Source organism: Pezoporus occidentalis, unplaced genomic scaffold (genome assembly GCF_034315485.1).
Source record: "Pezoporus occidentalis ecotype Australia unplaced genomic scaffold, CSIRO_AGI_Poc_V1 ctg135, whole genome shotgun sequence".
In the NCBI taxonomy this organism is placed as follows: domain Eukaryota; kingdom Metazoa; phylum Chordata; class Aves; order Psittaciformes; family Psittacidae; genus Pezoporus; species Pezoporus occidentalis.
Window position 1 is genome coordinate 1,348,304 of NW_026913157.1, and position 18,768 is coordinate 1,367,071.

At 41.0% G+C, this 18,768-nt stretch overlaps 1 long non-coding RNA gene across 1 annotated transcript; it reads left to right on the forward strand.

The window, feature by feature from the left end:
• Positions 1-5,296: 5,296 nt before the first annotated feature.
• On the forward strand, positions 5,297-7,905 carry LOC134158802 (uncharacterized). The gene is made up of 3 exons (XR_009962920.1): positions 5,297-5,344; positions 6,850-6,933; positions 7,304-7,905. It is a non-coding gene; the product is annotated as an uncharacterized LOC134158802 (long non-coding RNA).
• The last annotated feature ends 10,863 nt before the right edge of the window (positions 7,906-18,768 follow it).

Genomic DNA, 18,768 nt, shown 5'->3' on the forward strand with positions numbered 1-18,768 from the left:
TACAGAGGCACCTCCCTCAGGCTTCAGGACCAAAGTAAAGCAAACCAACTCAGAGAAGAGTATTTGCATAGATGGGAAAGAAACTGGGCAGATGGTATAGAACAACAGGACAGATGAAATTAATTATGATAATACTGTAGAGCCCATCAAGATGGATGTCACAGCCAGCCACAGTTTTTGCAGTTTATTGTTGAGTATACTTTTTCTGGTTCTGTGTTCTTTGTCTTAGTAGGACATACTCTGCATTTTTATGACCTGATGCCTTTTCCTAATTACATGAAGTTCAAATCCATGATAGCTCCACTGACTTCAAAAGTAAATGTATAACTTTGTAAACAAGGTAGGTCAGAAACAAGGAGCAATTTTGCTGCAGCAGCATACTGCAAGGGCCAGTTTCTTTACCTTCCTTGATAACTAAAAGACAAGAAAATTTGTAGTTAGTGTCACTATGACTCTCACAATTGCTCCAGCTCTCCAGTGCCTCTCATCCTCAGTTACAACAGAGCAGCAGCAGAATAATACTCCTAGTTGATTTGGTAGTGTAATTAGTAATTCTCCTGCACAGCATTGGAGAAGTCAGGTTTGCACTTCTAGCGTATAAAATTACTGATAAGCAATTCTCCCTTTCCCCAGCTATCAGATGTAACTGAGATATGGAGTGATGAGGTTTCAGCTTCATGGCTCTGTTCCTGGACTCTGGCCTTTCACAGTATGCAGACTCATGGCCTTGCCACTCAGGGAGTTGATTTCTTCAGAAATTCTTCAGAGATTCAAAGTGCAGATAGATAGGACAGTGCACGAAGTCCTGTGTCTGAACTAGTTGCAGACAAATTCAAGTAAGTGGATGGGAACGTATTTAAATGCTTTGTTTGCTTCTAACAAGCGTGATAAGTCAAGGACTGCTTTTACTGTTTGGAAAAGAAATCATTCATGCAGCTCTGAAAACCCCACTTCTAAGATTCTCAATCATCAGTCCTGCTCAACAGCAAGGTAAGGTAAGTGTCAGCTTCAAGATTACAGGTAACAGTGAACAGGTTTTGGTGTCTCCTGGTACCTTCTTGATCTATCTATCTTGAGAAGGCAGTGGAGAGAACAGTGTCAGCCAAGACCTCAGGTTAAAGATGATCTGACAATGTAATAGTAATCTGAGGTTCACTGATGGCCTAATCCCTCAGGGAGAGGAAAGACTTGTTGGTGCCAGGGAGTGCCCTCCTTGGTTCCAGTAAATAATTTAGAGTGCACATCAGTGGCTGGGGCAATGTCTTTCTGCGGAGCAAAGAGCTGAGCAGGACTTAAACTAAGCATCGACAAGATGGGCAATGTAGATTCTTATGCTAACAAGAAAGCCTGTCCACATCAGAAAACAGGAAAGTTCAAGTCTGTAAGGAAAGATGAAGGATAGTCTGCTATAGTAAATTCAAACTGCTCAAGTTTTATTTGTTTTTAAGGATATTGTGTGTAACAAACACAGACCTTCAGGAAGACCAACATGTAAAGGTTGCTGACCTTTACAAGAGGTATTGCAGATGGTTACATAAAGTCAACCAGTGAAACCACATCAGAAATGAGACAGTCAGAAAACAGGTGCAAAAAAGACAACTGTTTGATGCATTTTTGAGAGGGAAGTTTCAGACATTTAAGCATCTGCTTGACAAAGGATAACCACCTGCTTGAGCCCAGACTTTCAGAGGGCAGCTGAGCAAAGGCTGGTTGTGCAGCAAGTGGGTAGATGGCACACAAAATGTGCAGGAGCAACTTGGTGGTGTTGCAGGTCAAGGGACAAAAAAGACCACTGGAGGACATAAGAGTCCAGAGCACAGCTGGCTCCTGTGGCCATTTGGGAGACAAAGAAAAGCAATGGATCTCCCAAACGGTAAACTTTTTCTGGGAAGGTGTTTTGTGTTGCTTTTTAATGTGCAGTTTCACTCCAAAATCCTCCTGTTTCTAAACAATATCAGGCACCATCAAAAAGAGCATTTTATTAATCTGTTGTGCATTTTACATCTTGCAACACACATTTCTAACCTGAGAATGTGGTCCTGAAATGGCAAAATTACAGTGATAACTTTACAAAAATTTACTGTTATCAATCCACATCCAGTGCAGTTTGTCTTAAGGGAGTAGATTGAATAAACAGTTGTACAGCTGCAATAAAACTGATTACATAAATTCATAGAATGGTTTGGGTTGGAAAGGACCTTAAAATCACCTAGTTCCAACCCCCTCTGCCATGAGCAGGGACACTTCAATCTAGACCATGTTGCCCGAGGCTCTGTCCAACCCAGCCTTGAACACTGCCAGGGATGAAGCATTTACCACTTCTTTCATCAACCCATTCCAGTGCCTCACCACCCTCACAGTAAAGAACTTCTTCCTTATATCTAACTTGAACTTCCCCTGTTTAAGTTTTAATCCGTTACCCCTTGTCCTGTCACTACAGTCCCTAATGACGAGTCCCTCCCCAGCATCCCTATAGTCCCCCTTCAGATACTGGAAGGCTGCTATGAGGTCTCCACGCAGCCTTCTCTTCTCCAGGCTGAACAGCCCCAACTTTCTCAGCCTGTCTTCATACAGGAGGTGCTCCAGCTGTGAATCACTGATGACTGTGACTATTTCACCTTGTCCCTCCAAACAGTGACATATTTAATTCTTTTTGAGTGAGTAGATAGAACAGGCTGGGAAACTTTTGAAGTTTCCCTTTCCTCCCCCCCCCTTTCCTCCCTCTTTCTTTCCTTACCCCCCCCACGCCCCACCCCCACACTTTTTCCCTGCTCCCAGAGGGATGGGGAGGAGAATCGAAAGAATGTAACTCCCATAGGTTGAGATAACAACAGTCCAGTAACTAAGGTATAACACAAATCACTACTGCTACCACCAATGATAATAATGATAAGAGAAAATAACAAGGGAAGAGAATACGATACCACCTGCCGAAATGAGCCCGACCCCGAAGACCCAGTGTCCTTCCGGGTAGCTCCCAGTTACCTATCCAGGCATGATGTGCTGTGGTATGGAATACCTCTTTGGCTAGTTTGGGTCAGGTGTCCTGTCTCTGCTTCCTCCCGGCTTCCCCTCCTCCCTGGCAGAGCATGAAACTCACAAAGTCCTTGGTCAGACCAAACATTACGGAGCAGCAACTAAAAACATCGGTGTTATCAGCACTGTTCCCAGGCTGAAAGTCAAAACACAACACTGCGACAGCCACCAAGAAGGAGAAAAATTGACTGCCACTGCTAAACCCAGGACAGGGGGAGCTGACAGTTGTTCCTGCAAAGGTGTGGATGTGGTGCTCTGTTCCCTATTTGTTGCTGTAGCCATTCCGTCAAGTCACACTGCAAGAGACTGCAGTTACAAGTCAAGAGACTGCAGCTCTCACACTGGCAGAAGTTTATCTGTTTATGATCATAACTGAAATGTTCCAAAATCCTAGCATGTTAAACACTTGTGAAAAAACAAGTGTAAAACACGTGTTAAGAAAACATGTTTTAACCATGTAAACATGGTTAAAAATTTTGGGCAAGAATAGTTACAGAGAAGCAGAAAAAAAAACACTGTGTAAGTTGAGCAGAACCCTGTGACTGGGGTTAACTGCTAACCCATGGCCAGGAGCCTGCAGCCCTGCCCTTTCTTGTTCAGGAAACGTGTTTCTCAGCTGTTATTGCAGAGGCTGGATGGTGATTTTGTTGAAGGCAATAGGAAGAGTATTTTCAATTAATCAGAATCCGGCCTTATTTCTGCCCCAGGCTAAATGGGAAATTATCTTTTTTTTTCTTTTTTTTTTTTTTTAATATTCCTGAAAGTTCTTAAGCCAGCATTGTATTGTTTTCCACCTTATTTCCTTTTATTCCTATTTAAACATCTGTCTGAAGTAGTGTATCACATACTAATTTGTTCAGAGCTTTTTTTTTTTTCTTTTTGGCATGGCTGGGTGTGATTACAGTCTTCCACTTCATTTTCATTAATTTGCTTCATTTATTTGCTTTTGATCTTTTATTGGTCCTTATAATGTCTGTGTGCGTGAGAGCGAACAAACACAAGTGTGTGCATGCTAACAGGAAAAATCTTTGCCTTTATTTCTTTTCAGAGTCTCTCAATAAACTACGCAGAGCTGACTACTGGGATCTTGGGTTACATCTAATGCTTATAGGTGGGCCCCAATTCTCAGCACCACGTGGTATCAGCCAGCAGCATCGGCAGGGTGCTCCCATCGCTCCCTACTGGTCACCCACGAGCTTTCATGCAGACTTGAAGCAAAGGGGAGGTCAACACATTATCAGGAGGGTGGAACAGAAATCCATGGAGCACAACCTTGAGCTCTGAGTTTACAGGACAGCATAAGTGTGTCCCCAGTTTTAACTGTTTAGAAGAACTGTCCTACAGCAATAATTGAGCACTGAGTGGTTCCATAGATGTTAATATACTGTAAAAAAGTCATGCAGTTTTGACAGGAGCTTCATTTAAGCAATTGATCTTGACAGGATATGGTAAGTAAAAGAAACTTTAATAACTGCAGCCAAATGAACTAGAAATGTTTTAATAGAAAAGTGTATCACCTAGTTTAGCAGTGGGTTGCTTGCTCTCAGTTGGACTTGATTTGAGATATAATTAATATCATGACTTTGAATATTACCTAATAAACTAATTCTTAATTCCTTTGGTAAAAAGAACACAGGGCTCAGAAACATACTGTTGTTCACTGAAACTACTTCTATTTTAAAGTGATACTTTTCTGTGGTTTACCAAAAGTGAAATGTGGACTCTCTTTATTTTGCTTTACTTCTACTTGGACCCAAATGAAAAAACCCCTCCTTTGCCTGTTTGTAGGCACTAAAAGAGGGTGAAGACACAGTGCTTTGATCCTAACCAGCCTGGCCCTGTGGCTGGAGTCACTCTCAGTAACCGCAACTGTATGGTTTGAAACAACCTCCCTCTTGTTACTCTCACACCCAGCCATCCTTCAGGCTTTCTTCAGGATAAGAATATGCCAGATCATAAGTCTCAGTGTTGGAAAGCTCAGGGTGAGATAGCCTGCTGTCCTCAGAATGTCAAGAGGATGGATGGTGGCTGTGGTCAGGGATCATGCTCAAGCATGGGACAGGAGCTGTGTATTACCCATGTACTTCAGATAAGACTCAAAAAAACCTGCTGGAAGCAGTATTTCTGTGTGGTACGTTTCTGCTACTCCAACTTGCAGGTATGCAGAGCTGGCTGTTATGGTAAGGGGCTATTCACTGGCTTTTGACATCAGCAGTTGTTTAGTGTTTCTCCAGGAGCAGCAGTTCAAGCACTTCCTGTGACACTCTTGGTGTTGTGGAATCCTCAGCCTACAGGAAGAGCTTTAAATGTATGTATTACAAATTTAAATAAATATGCAACTACTACTTTTCAGGGTCGCTGCTGGCAGCAACACTGATCTGCGATTCCTGCAGGCTCTGGGTAAGTCATGGTGAGACGAAGGCACAGCCCTGAACATTGTCCAAGACACAGGAGCTGCCCAGCCACCACAGTTCAGCTCTGAAGTGCCCTGTTGTCTTCTGCACAGGGACACATTTATTTGCTTCTCTTGCATTAGGTTGTCTCCACTCCTGATACCATAAGCACAGTGACACAATGGTGGCGGAGGATGTGTTTCACCTTTCCTTTCATTCCTTATCCCCCCTATCATAAAGTGTGTTGATACATGTGTTTTGCCTAGATAGTTTCCTGTAATGTTGGAGGGTAAAGCTCTCCATCACATGTCATCGTTGTCTATAATTACTGTTCTGTCATTGTCCTGGAGAGGAGCTGCTTCTGTCACCCCATCATCAGCTTTCTTCTCATCTTTTTGAAGCTTCACTTTCTCTTGTAGGTAACCAAGCACAGACTGATGATAAACTCTGTGATGTTGTTTGATCTTTCCCCTCATACCCTTGGATCTTACTCACCAATCTTCCTTGCCTTTCTGTCATTGCTAATAAATTTTCTTTCTGTTAATGTTATCTGTATGTTAATATCCCTACAGGAAAAGATAATGTAGTAGCAAATACCAACCCTAGAGACAAGAGGCATCACCTTGGTTCGGCCAGTGTGCATATTTTTAGCAACGGGAGTCCATGCAAGTTTTCTAGGTATACATCTTCCCACAAAAAGACATGTTTAATGGGCAGTTAAATGGAATGACAAATGAGATGTTGTTCTTATTTAGTAAAAGGTTTGTGTTTCTCAAATAATTTTTATTGTTCCTTGCTGCAGATGGATTAATACATCAAAAATGCTCTGTGTAACTATGGTCAACAAGATGCATTCCTATCCTGCTATTTGTTCTTGTTTCTCATACAGTGTTTTGTAATAGTCTCTATTATTCCTTTTTCTTGACATATTTTATATAAATATTATGGAAATATGTTTGATTTGTACCATCTCATCTAGAACCTTTTAAAATTCCTTCTTAAACTGAAAGCATACCACTACTTGAAGAAAAATAAGCACAGTGCTCTTATCACTCTGGTACTGTTTTCTTCTAAAATATCTCCCATTTGGAAGTCTTTACTGTAATAACTGGGATATGAGCACAAAGGCTGGAATTTTCCCAAATAAGAAAGCTTTAAGCCATCATTTCTTAGTACAAAAGCTTCTTTTTTGTTAAATTATATATAAGTATTTTCAGCAGGACCTCCTACGCACAAGTATGCAGTGAGCACTCCCTTTTGCAATATCAGCTGAAAAGTATACCTTCTACACCATTTATATTAATGTCACTGTTACAAACAAATCCTGCCTTTTTTTTAATCCCTTTTTTCAGGGGGTGAGCCAGGGGTATATGTAGTCAGAGATACATGCCCTAAATGTGTATCTGCTTTTTATTTTCAGGATCACCACTCTTTGGTCTCACTTACCTCTTGTAATGTTGTGCAGGAATGCAAACCGTGTATTGCAGTTTGGATAAAAGCACAGGTTGGACATGAATGCATCTCACAGTCTGTAGATTTCCCACATAAATGGGGACATACGTTTCCTTTCAATCATCTATGGGGCTGCCAATTTTGCAGACTTGAGGTCTATCTTTTTTTGCCCCCTTCTTCATCTTTACATCCATATTAAGAAGTATGAAATCCATCCCGTTCTTCAAAAGGAAAAGCTGCTGCTGTAACATGTCACTAACGGCTACAGCTGAGATTTTTCAGACAAGATTTCAGTGGATTTGGGTGCCTAACTGCCTTAAATTCTTTTGGAAATCCCAGTTGAACAGCCCAATGGGGATGTAAGGTACAAAACCTGCCTTTTGTGAAACAATTTTCCTTTTCATTTTGCACTTCTCACCTAGGCCAGCCAGGACACAACATCTCAAGCAAACAAGAAATGGCATTTCCAGCTCCCCCTGCTCACAAAGGAACACATTTCTTCACCACCCCCAGCAGCACTCGTGCCCGCTAGCACCAGAAGAAGAAATCTGATGATCATGCCGCTGCTCGGGTCAGTAGCATGTTACACTGCCTACGTTTTCTTTTGAGCTCTCTAAAATGTGTTTTGCCTTACCATTGGCAGTGTTCCTAAAACACTGATGAGACTGCAATTACTAAGCACTTTATAGCTCTAGTCTGTATAAGTTAGGTGGGTTTTTCTGTGAATTTTGCATGAAATTTTTGTAACAGGTGTGTAAGAAATGCCTGATCCAGTGAAGAAAATACCAACTGATATATTTGCTTTTCAGCATATATACAGAGTTTAATTTAGCATAGAGAAGCAACCGAGAATCAAGTATTGTTATGGTAAAACACTTCCTTTCATCTGGAGTTATATGTGATCCCATAATAAATCCAAATGTGCATGATTGTTAGTGAAAATTTTAATTAACACTGTGGCTAGTACTGAGTTTCAGTCTCTGCCCTTATCTCAGTATATTGGGTTTTGTGTAACATGAGCATTCAGAAGCAAAACCTGCATGAAATCTTCCGACTGTGAATGCTTTTTGCCTGTAAGTATTTGGTGTGAATCTCTGGAAACTTGCTAAGTCCTCAGGGGGATAAGAATTCACAGATCTAACTAACCCTGTGGGTCATGTTATCACACAGATTAACTATTCTCAACCAATTTCTGAAATTCATTAGGCAGTTAAAGCTTTCTATCAACATTAGTAATGTGTACTTTCTTTTTCTACCTATTTGTCCTTAAATACATTTATTAGGTCCCTGGCACACAATGGCCCTCCTTCCTCTTATTAATCAGCTTCTCACATGTCCCTGAAGAAGCATCTCAATTTCACATGTTCAGCTAATTATTCTTCTAATTATTCCTTTTCTAAAGGAGTCGGTACACAGCACCACAGATTTTAATACATAGTCCTCTTCCACAATATTGTGTTTGGAGAAATAGTATCAATTATTTTTTCAACCCAGATAAAAGCTTTATGGTTTGTAGAATAAAATAAAATGTGTAATGTTTCCAAGAAACAAACAATGCCAGTGATTGATTGTATTATAGAATTGACTTAATAAAGCCAGGATTCTGTAGGAAGTCACCAAAAGTCAAATTCGTCAGAACAAGGATGCTTGTATCCAAGTCTCAGATGAGGTCTTTCCTGCTTAAATTGATGTACACCATGGACAATGGTTGCATATGAAGGTGGCCATCACATTTGGGGTGAACCCCATAGCTATGTATTTTTATGAAAGTAAAGCCTCATGGAAGAGTTGCCTATGAACAAAAGAATGGAGGAGGCTCCCTGTGTCATTGAGTTGCATCACCTGTTAGTACAGACACTATACCATGTAATGTCCAAAATGAATTTATCAAGTTGATCTGAAAGCAAATAAGAGCTTTATTTAGAGTTTGTGAGATTTGGGTTGTTTTTGGGGGTTTCTTGTTTTTTTTTTTCTGGTTGGTTAGTTGGTTAGTTTGGAAACTTTTTCTGTCACAAAACCTCCCTATTCTGATAGTTTAGGACTTTCTTTAGGTTTCCAGGTATTTGTGGTTTGCTTACATCTGCTTCTCCTTATGCCAAAACTGTCCTATAATTTCTGGCCCATAAACAGAAATACCAGCTGCAGGGTAAGCTGAATTTACTGGCTCTGTGGTAAGGAACAGGTTGAAAAGCCTCTGGGTATGAAGAGTTTGAAGGTGCCTGGGAGGATGGCCCAGGCCATCCTTGCTCTTATACCTATAAAAACATCTCTGAAGGAAAGTTACAAGCTGCCCCAAGCAGCTAGGGCATATTTTTCTCTTCCAGAAAGCTTCTGCAAAATGATAGTCTGCTCTTCCACCAAACCATTTAATAAGTTTAATTAAATGAAAGCTTATGATAATTAAACCAAAAGCCTAAGGGCTCTGTTCTGTGAGGACTTACTTCTTGCATAAGACCAATTTCCATATAATTTAGACAACAAAATAGCGGAACAGTGCTCTGCCATCTAATTTATATGAAACTGGTATTCTCCAACCCAGATTTATATTGCACTGTAAATACACTTCTTGCATCTCAGCAGAAGTGAGATAGCTCTTGTACAAGTATTGAAGCAGGAAAGAAACAAAACATTCTTAAAAGAGGACCCCCCCCCCTTAAAAAGAAAAGAAAAAAATTAATGCACAAATTAAAACTGTGATCTGATAAACTGCATCAGGATCAAATATCCTTAAATTCTCTAACATAGCTGGTACTTGTACATTCTTCTTTCATAACAAATTTGCATATTTACTACTTCTGGGTGTTTTCTTGAGGTAATGTTTGTGATCAGTGCTAGAAAAAAAACCCACGCTCCATATTTTGGAATTCCTTGCTGTCTCCCTGTGTGTCCCAAAGGAACGGTACTGTGCATTATCTCCTCCACCACCTGTATTTTTATTGCACTTCAAAACAAAGCTCCAGTACTACAAGGAATCAATGGGGCCTGATTCTTCACTACCTTACTCCAACTTTGCACAGCCCACAGCAGACAAAGCCATTCTTCTTGCTTACAACTGAACTGGTGGGGAAGGTCCCCAGCCCTCCCCACCAGTGTGGTAGAATAATGGTTTTCAGTCCTCTCCCAGGCCTCTACTGCAGACACAGGCACTAGAAACACAAGTAAGCCACATGGAGGGGGAACATGAACCTTTTCTGTTCTCCTCTGCTCCCATGTACAGCACAGCTCATAACTGAGACCTTGGTATTGGGTGTCTTTACTGCTGAAGTTGCTGGTGTGGGTGTTTGGGTGGGGTTTTAATATTATTTTTAAAGATGTTCTAATTGGTAATTTCCCCTTACAGAGGAAGGTTCATTTTGTGCCAGGTCTTCCAAAGGAAAACAGTAGTGCCACATTGAAGGAAGCTATAGGTCTGATAGCTGTAGAAAAGGAGAAAACAAATGCTTCCTTTCACAGCTACTCCCTATTAGATGCTAGTGATTAATTGCTCAGGGTTAGAAGATAACCAGGTCAGAGCCTTATGAGATATACTCTTCCCACTGACACTCAGTAGATACTCATATCTAAAGTCTATTTGTAGAAGTAATAGGGAGACATCATCTCTTGTAAAGTAAATGAGTTTATCATTACAGTTTACATACCCATCCTTCTATTTCTAAACCTTCAAGACACTGATTGTCACAACCCTGACCTGAATTTTCAGTTGCGCTACAGGGTAAACATAAAGCCCAGAGGTTAAGACTCAGCCCACATGAGCCAGAATTATTCCTTGTAAGACAATGCATCTGGAAGATCTCACCCTGTTGATGACTGCCTTACCTATCAGTGGGCTTCAACTAAAGCACACAGGGCAGCATTGCATCCTGATGGTCATTTTTGACAGCACTGAATGAGGAAACCCATTTTCTTCATGATCTTCAAAAATGACCTACAAAATATCCAAACTATTCAAAATCAAGGACCTTTTCCTTCATGCAGAGACTTTGGCACAGTGATCTATGTCTCTGTGGCCTTAAGGCCAGATTACTACAACACACTCCCTAAACCACCTGCAGCCTGGAGCTGCTGGAGAGGAGAAGCATGACTGCTCAAGGGCCCTCACCTGGGGAAGCTGGCGAACCCTGCACTCTGCAAACTGCATTAGCAAGTATGATTCAAAGTCTATTTAATTATTGGTGTTTAAAGTCTGAAACTGTAGAAAGCCAGACTGAGGAACTCATGTGCCATGTCACACCATGGTGGTTTTCAGGGGAGATGCTCATGGCAATTACTCATAGCTACAAGCTACAACAAAGGTATGTGAAACTGTCCTCTGCTGAGGAACGAGGGTCCCACTCATCTTGGGGATACCTGGAGGTAGTCCAAAGATGTATCTCCTCCTACAGGAACTGTGTAGGCTTGGGGATCCAGGTGCCTAGCTGTACAGGGCAGCAAGGATAGAGCTGGAAATGCAGGTTGTGCTGCTTAGACAGCTGTTCTCCATCTCCTCCCCCAAAAAAGGCAAGCTCAGCGTGTGGCTTGGAGGGTGATATCTGGCTTGTAGGCTGCCAGCTGACCCTTTGCAGCAGCTGTGACAAGCTTGAGGCTCAAAATGTGTGCTGTTTGGGGTTTATGTAGATTTTAAGATAAATAGAAATTTTCCAAGGCAGAAAATTTCTGTGCTCATTTCCCTAAATGATTTCCCTAGCAAGGCATGATCATTTGCCATTGCATGTTTCCTAGGGTTATATCAGAAAGTACCAACAGTATAAATGAGTTTTTCAGAGGAGTTAACTCCCCACCTAGTTTAGTGTATCACCTAGTTTAGCAGTGGGTTGGTTGCTCTCAATTGGACTTGATCTGAGATATAATTAATACTATGACTTTGAATAATACCTAATAAACTAATTGTTCATTTCTGTCATAATAAAGAACACAGGGCTCAGAAACATACTGTTGTTCACTGCTTCTTAATATTAATAACAAGTTTGTCTTTTCTTAACTTGACTTTTAAGTTTTTCAGATTAGAATTGTTCTTGGAGTAAACCAGCATATTAGAACCTAAACCCATTTTAAGGTTTTGTACCCAAACCTGAACCAAGGTCTGTACCCTGTAAGTCCTCTTCTATTATTAAAAAAAATGAGAACACACCATATCCAGCTGCACACTGAAATGAATCAGATGCCCCCAAGCTCCTGGTAAGTTTTAAACAATAGATCCAGTTTAGGCAGATTTGGAATTCATCCCGGTAATGGGATGAGTTCTAGGAAAAAATAAGATGATCCCAGGTTGGGGGAAGGTACAGGGGAATAAGAAAGAATCCTCAGCAGTTTTGAGGCCGAGGAAGAAATTTAGATATGCAGAAGGGAGCTACAGGAGGATGACATGAAGGTTGCAGTGGTTGTGTTCTTCCCATGGTACCTACTGCAACTCCACTGAGCCCAGCTCCCATTAAATTTGTTTGCCAACACCTCTGTATGTAGTGCTGAATGCTACAGAAGCAGCATTCAATCTTCTGCATCCATCATGAGAAGTATCAGTATTAAGTTACTGTAAGTACCTTCTGTAGAGGTCTGAGCTTGGTTTTCAGGCTTTTGAATAGATTAATGTTGAAAACGAACTTTCTGTTGCAAAATATGTAAGCCTTAGTTTTCAGAAAACACAAAGCTCTTACGTTCCATGCTGCTGTAGAAGTGCTTCTAGGATCCTCATAAACTCCATAGAGAGCGAAAAAAGATATTTGCACCTCAAAGAAGAAACTTTAATATTCCTACCATGTTTTGCTGGTGTTGGAAGGTCCACATTTGAGGCCAGACTCAGGCCCTGTGTGCATATAACTCTCAAGGACACCAACAGTATCTCCTCCGTCTTACATCAAGTCTGAATTTGACCCACAGCATTTGTTAAATGGCCCAGAAAACCACCAATTTCTCTTACAAGAGCAAAGTATTCTGATTGATACAAATAAAGAAAGAGAGAGTGAACCGAGATGTAAAGACATACAGAACTGAGTTTCTGGGCAAAAAGCAGTCCTGGTCACAGCCTGCTTAGCTCTAGGTCTCACCACCTGGTTTCAGACTTATTTACTTAACGTTAGAGTATCAAGTAAAATAGAAAATACGTTGTCTTAGTTCACATGCAGCACCAAGATTCCAGACTCTGATGATAAATAATGTACAAAGGTGTGAAAGTACAATTCTGTTTGTGCTGGGCCTCTCGTTAGGGAGATGTGAGGGACGAGGAGCAAAGTGCTGCTGCAAAGCTGCCAACTGGGAGCACCCAGGTGGCCACTTGGCCAAACACCCTGCATGTCACCAGCCAGACCCAGCCCTGGTGCATTGAGCCTCTTTTCATGGGAAGCATTTCATGTTCCAGCACCTCGCACACACAAAGCCTATTTTCTAGGCCATTGTTACCTGGCTGTTACTTTACACTTCCTTCTCTAAAAGCTTCAAAGTCTATTTTTTAACACATATTTATTAAAACTTTCTTACACTATTCAAAAGAATATTTGAATGGCCACTCGAAACCCCGCTGCCTAATGACTGCCAACTTGCTAAAGAAAGGAAGCGAGGGAGGCTTTGCTTTGGGAGGGGTAGAGAGAAAATAAAGAGAAATCGGCCTGGCTTCAAAGGGCGCATTTCCATAATTGCCCTGTAACTTTGGCAAAATAAATCTGAAGGGCTGAGAAAAGCACAATCTCTCAGATGAGTGCACTACAAAAGCCCCAGAGATCCCCAGTCCCACTTGTTACTATTCTAATTCAGTGAGAGAATTCGGTCCCTAACCTCAGTAACAAAAGCCATGAAATCACCATCCTCCCATTCTGATAGCCCATTCCCAAAGAATAAGACCTTATCCAGCCTTTGTCTCTGTCCTGCCCATGGACACTCAGTACAATTTAGGGTAACATTAGGAAGAGGAACAACTAGTAGAGGTTTTCCAGACTGACAATTTAAATCCTCAGTTTCAGGTTTTTGTTTGCAAATCTGTGTGTTCCTACATGGCAGGGGAAGATGAGGTCTGTTTCTGTCTTATTTTATTATCACAAGAAGCCCTTTTTTTAGTATATTTGTAGTTGAACTTCCATACAATGTTTGTCTAAACTTCCCAACTGAAACATGCACGGAAGAGCTACGCAGTCATTTTCCTTTGCGAAACTGAAAGTAGCCTCTACAACTGCTTCTAGGATTCAATACTTGTCCTTAGTAGTATGTGATCTTTTTAAAAACAAACAAACAAACAAGCAAAACAAACAAACAAAAAAAAACAATACTAGTAATTATAAATAAAATTTCAGAAGAAAGTGCCTAAAATGGATTTGCTGGTGCAGCCGCAGTCCTAACTTTGTAATTCCTTGGTGAAAAAACGACTGCTGAATGTGAATAGTAGGTCTTTTACAGCAAAGGCCCAATCTCCCGTCATTTGGCCCTTCTCTGACTTTTTTATATTCTCAATAAGACAAGCTTTTGTGGCAATGTTCAGTATGGACAATCAGGACAGCCTTATAAAGGGATTGAGAAGGGCACACAAAGGGCTGCGGCAGCATCAAAGCAAGCCCGGCAGCACAATAGAGATGACATTTTTACATCCCAGGGCTGGGGCGGGCAAGGACTGAATACTGTGTCCATAGCGGTGTCAGTAAACAATGAACGAAGTGGGAAAGGGGTGAAAACACAAGTCAAAATCTTTTTATTGAAGCCCCCTACACATTCATTGGGCATTTTCAGCCCTGCATTTGAAAGCTCTTCCATTTACTTACTCTTCGGATTCCCCTATTTAACTAACTGACTGATGATGGCTCCATTTTGATATATGAAGAAAAGAATGGGAATGCTTCCTAAAGTGAATATATTAATTCATGAGATTTAATTACATTTTATTGGCAGTAAAGAAAATATTAGCTGCATGGTGCCATTCTTAAAGGGACACTGCCATTAAAGGGACACTGCCATCTTTAACACCACCTTTAAGAACTGTGTTTAAGAAGCGCCAGCCTTACCTGCAGTAATAGTCCTGCCTCTGATTCTTGGAAGCAATGTTTTTATTTTAGTTCACCAGTTTCCCACAGTTAGTTTGGTTTTGGTTTGGTTTTGGGTTATTTTTCCATAACAAAACCAGGCTGGGTTGTTGTGTTTAGTTGATTTCTCTTTCAATTTCCCATGTCCAAGCTCTTGATGTGGTTCAGCATGAGCATGGAAAGTTTAAAACTGTAAGATTTAACCCTGATCATTTAGCCAGTTCAGGTCATCTAAGCAGCTACACCAGATGCCAGCAGGGCAGACACAAGCCCTTAAACTTCCTTTTCCTGGTATTTTTTTCCTGGAATTACACGTAAGTCTTTCTGTTAGTATCAGGCTATGATTTAGTACACCAAAGGTAATCTGTCTATATAGAACAAATTTCTGGCATCGTCTTCTGTAGGAATCACTTGCAGAAGTCTCCACCTGAGAGCACCACACTAGCATCACTGTTCAATAGCCATTTCAAGTGTCCTTTTTCATTAAACTATTTTGGAATGGGGCTGGTCTAATCTCCTAGTGAAGCTCTATCTCTCTCGGAAGTTAGACTGCAATAGAGAAAATGAATGTTTTACTCCTTGTATCTAATTTCACATTATACCTATGTTTTTAGGCACTTAAATTTTACTGCTAACACATCTTGAGTATTGCATTATACTAATGATCACTGAGAAATTCAGTTGAGAGATTCACATATTTGAGAGAAAGGGACAGATTATATTTTCACTGTTTTGCTTGAAAATAAGTATATATTAATGTATTAAAATAAAACCTTTAGTTTATGCATATCCAGTAAGTAATTTTATTCCAGCCTGCCTAGCTGGCCTACTGACATGAATTTTCACCAGTGCTAAAAATAATGAGGAATCCAAGTGACACACATTTGTGGCTAGGAGTGCCATCGGATCCCTTGACCTAATTGAGCATGCCTACACACCTTAAAGTGTTTTGCATAACCAACTTAGACAGCAGGAACATTTCCAACCAGATTGATTGACATATTTTATTTCTAACTTAAGCTTAATCATTACCAAGAATGATTCATTTATACCTTTCAGACTTTAGGAATTGACACAGGAGACAACCAAGCTGCAGACCCCAGTGTAAGCAGTCATGTAAAGGGAAAAAAAATATATTAGTATATAGTTTATTAGCCTACTTAGTTGTGGTGGTTGACGCAATAAAATGGATTAATTAGCTGGAATGGGAGTTACTTTATTTTAGAAAATAAATGTCAAGCTACATTTTTTTGCAGGAAAGGTTTTGTCCTAAATCACTGCTCCACTAAATATTTATCTGAGGTCACATACACAGTCTACAGAAGGTGCCATAAGGTATGGTTTGACTTTTTTATAAACCAGCTGGACAAGATCTCATCTCCCAGCAATAACCACATTGACTCTCAAACTGAGAGAGTTCCCAGATTTTAAGGCATAAAGTACCTTCAGATAAATACCAGCATTTTGCAAATGCCATGTGTTAAACGGGAACAAAGTCTAATAGAATAGACTGCAATAAAAGTGCTATTTCCAGCATGTGTGTATGTGGCTGCTCTACGCTGAAAATGTCCTTTAGCACTTTTTAACCGTATTCTCTAGTGTGTCAGCAAAGAGACTCCATCAGAGTATTTAACATTGCTAGGAGCAAAGGAATAAAGTGGAGTCACTGTTGATTATTACTCATTAGCCACAAGGACATCCACTTAACATGTGAATAAATGAATGACACCATGTCCTAATGGAAATGGCCTCAGTGTACCTTTAAGCAAAATGTTGTTTAATATCTTCCATTTGCTGAATAGTAAAGAGGCCTGTTGGACATGCACAGTTAGCAAGCAGCCATTGTTGCTTTGTTCCAATTTCAGCATTTAATAAAAAAAAATGTTGTCTTGACTGCAGCAAAGATGAGCCTCAAAACCCTGGGTGGCAGCACAGTCTTGTCCTCATTCTGCACATCCATAATTTCACCGACATCCTAAATGGTTAATACCCATAAAGCAAATGAAGCCATAGAAGGTACATGTTCTTCATTATTCTGCTTTACATTCAAACAAATGAAACAAAGAACATCTGATATCATTATTGGTTTTCTTAGATAAAACACAAGGAAGCTATAAGCCTTAATTTTCTTATTACCATTTGTTAACAAGGAAGATAACACTCTCAAAAGTACTTGATTAGGGCTCCCTTTGATTTGTATCCTATTATGATTTCTAAGGCTTTTTTTATTATTATTACTTTAGTACACTGATGGTTCTGATCAAAGTGATAAAAGAAGGTATTTTAAAAGTGTAAGTACTAACTATACAGGTAAACCACACAGTCAGAACAGCATCTTGAACTCTGCTGTGCTGAAGCACACTTTGGGAAACAAGTCACAGCCGAGATTTACGTTGCTGCCCGGAAAGCTGGTGGTAGTAGCTGAAGGAGCCCTTTTTCCTCCAGACCCTTGCAGCAGGAACTTACACCGTTCACAACTTTTCTGTTTGTTTACAGTATAGCTGCTGAGGACAGCTGCAAGGATAATAGTGAATATATATTCTATTTCACATCTCTAAATACTCATGATCACACTCCTTACAGAATATGCTTGTTCTTACAGGGGGTAAACCAGCTTTAACTATCTAAGGAAAATAACAGCAAGCACATTAGCTGATGTGAAAGATTTGGGGGGATGTATTTTAACGCATAGTCTGATGCCTGACTGTGGAAATTGCACTGGATCTTTCCCTTACTCTTGCAATTTTGTCTGCAGAACAGTTGGCTGTACTGGAGGCAGCTCACTGGCATTTCCCAGCTCGCAGGGCTTTCTCCCGTACTGTCCCCAAGCTGCGATGGGCACTGGCTGCAGTGAATGGGAAGGCTGACATGGCCGCTAGCGGCTTCCCGCAGAAGTGGGTCTGACAAGTTGGAAGTCTCTTTCTCCTGCCTTCTCCTCATCGGCGCGTCCTCCGGCCCCGCGCAGACGGGGAGCGAGAGGGAGATGATTACATCAATCAGTGTCAGGTCTGGGAGCTGTGATTTATGAATATGCATAATGAGCTCTCACCTTTGAGAAGGACTAGCGAGGGAGATAATTGATTAGACAGGAAAAGAGCAGCCAACAGAGGGAGAGGGAGAGAGGCCTCTCTGCACCGTCGCGGGCAGGCCTGGCTGGGGCTCCATCGAGGCTGTCAAGCTGTGAGAGTGATTTCTAAAACAAAAAAATATGCGTAGGATTTTTAATGTTTTGTTGAAACATGCATAACAAAATGTTTCCTCACAAAATTAATGAGAATTTTCTCCACATTAGGGAAACCAGGCAAGCACAAAGGCTGCTTTGCCCCCGCAGGGAAACCAAGTTCTCACTTCCAGAATCCAAAGGGGCTGCTTTCCCATGGCTACCACACAGCTGCCGCTTCTGCGGGAGCATCTCTGCCGCTCAGGCCGAAGGGAGAGGGCTCTGCGGGGACAGGGAGCTCAAGGTCTCTGCTGCAAAAGCAAAGGAGCCTTTAATGGAGCTGGAAAGCTGGGGATGCAATTGTTTTCCCATTGTGGTCTCATTATTTCTTCCCTCCTTTTTAAGCATCTGTCTGGCCACTGTGTGAAAGTTTCTATGGAAAACCCACCAGGATGTCCAGAGGAAGGGGATGTGGGTATTTGCCTCTAGCTTTCTTTCCCCCGACCCCTCCCATTTTACATGTCATTAACCTTTTTTTTTTTTTTTTTCCTTCAGCAAGAACTGGCTAAGGGAAACGCAGGGATACAAAGTGCAGAGGGACTGGGTAAAATTTACATGAGAAACAATCCGTTTTCTAATCACCCACCCACAGAGTTTTACCCTCGTTTCAGGAGCCTATCGGAGCGAAAGAGGGGGAACAGTTCCTGGCAGAAAAACAGCTGGACAGGCA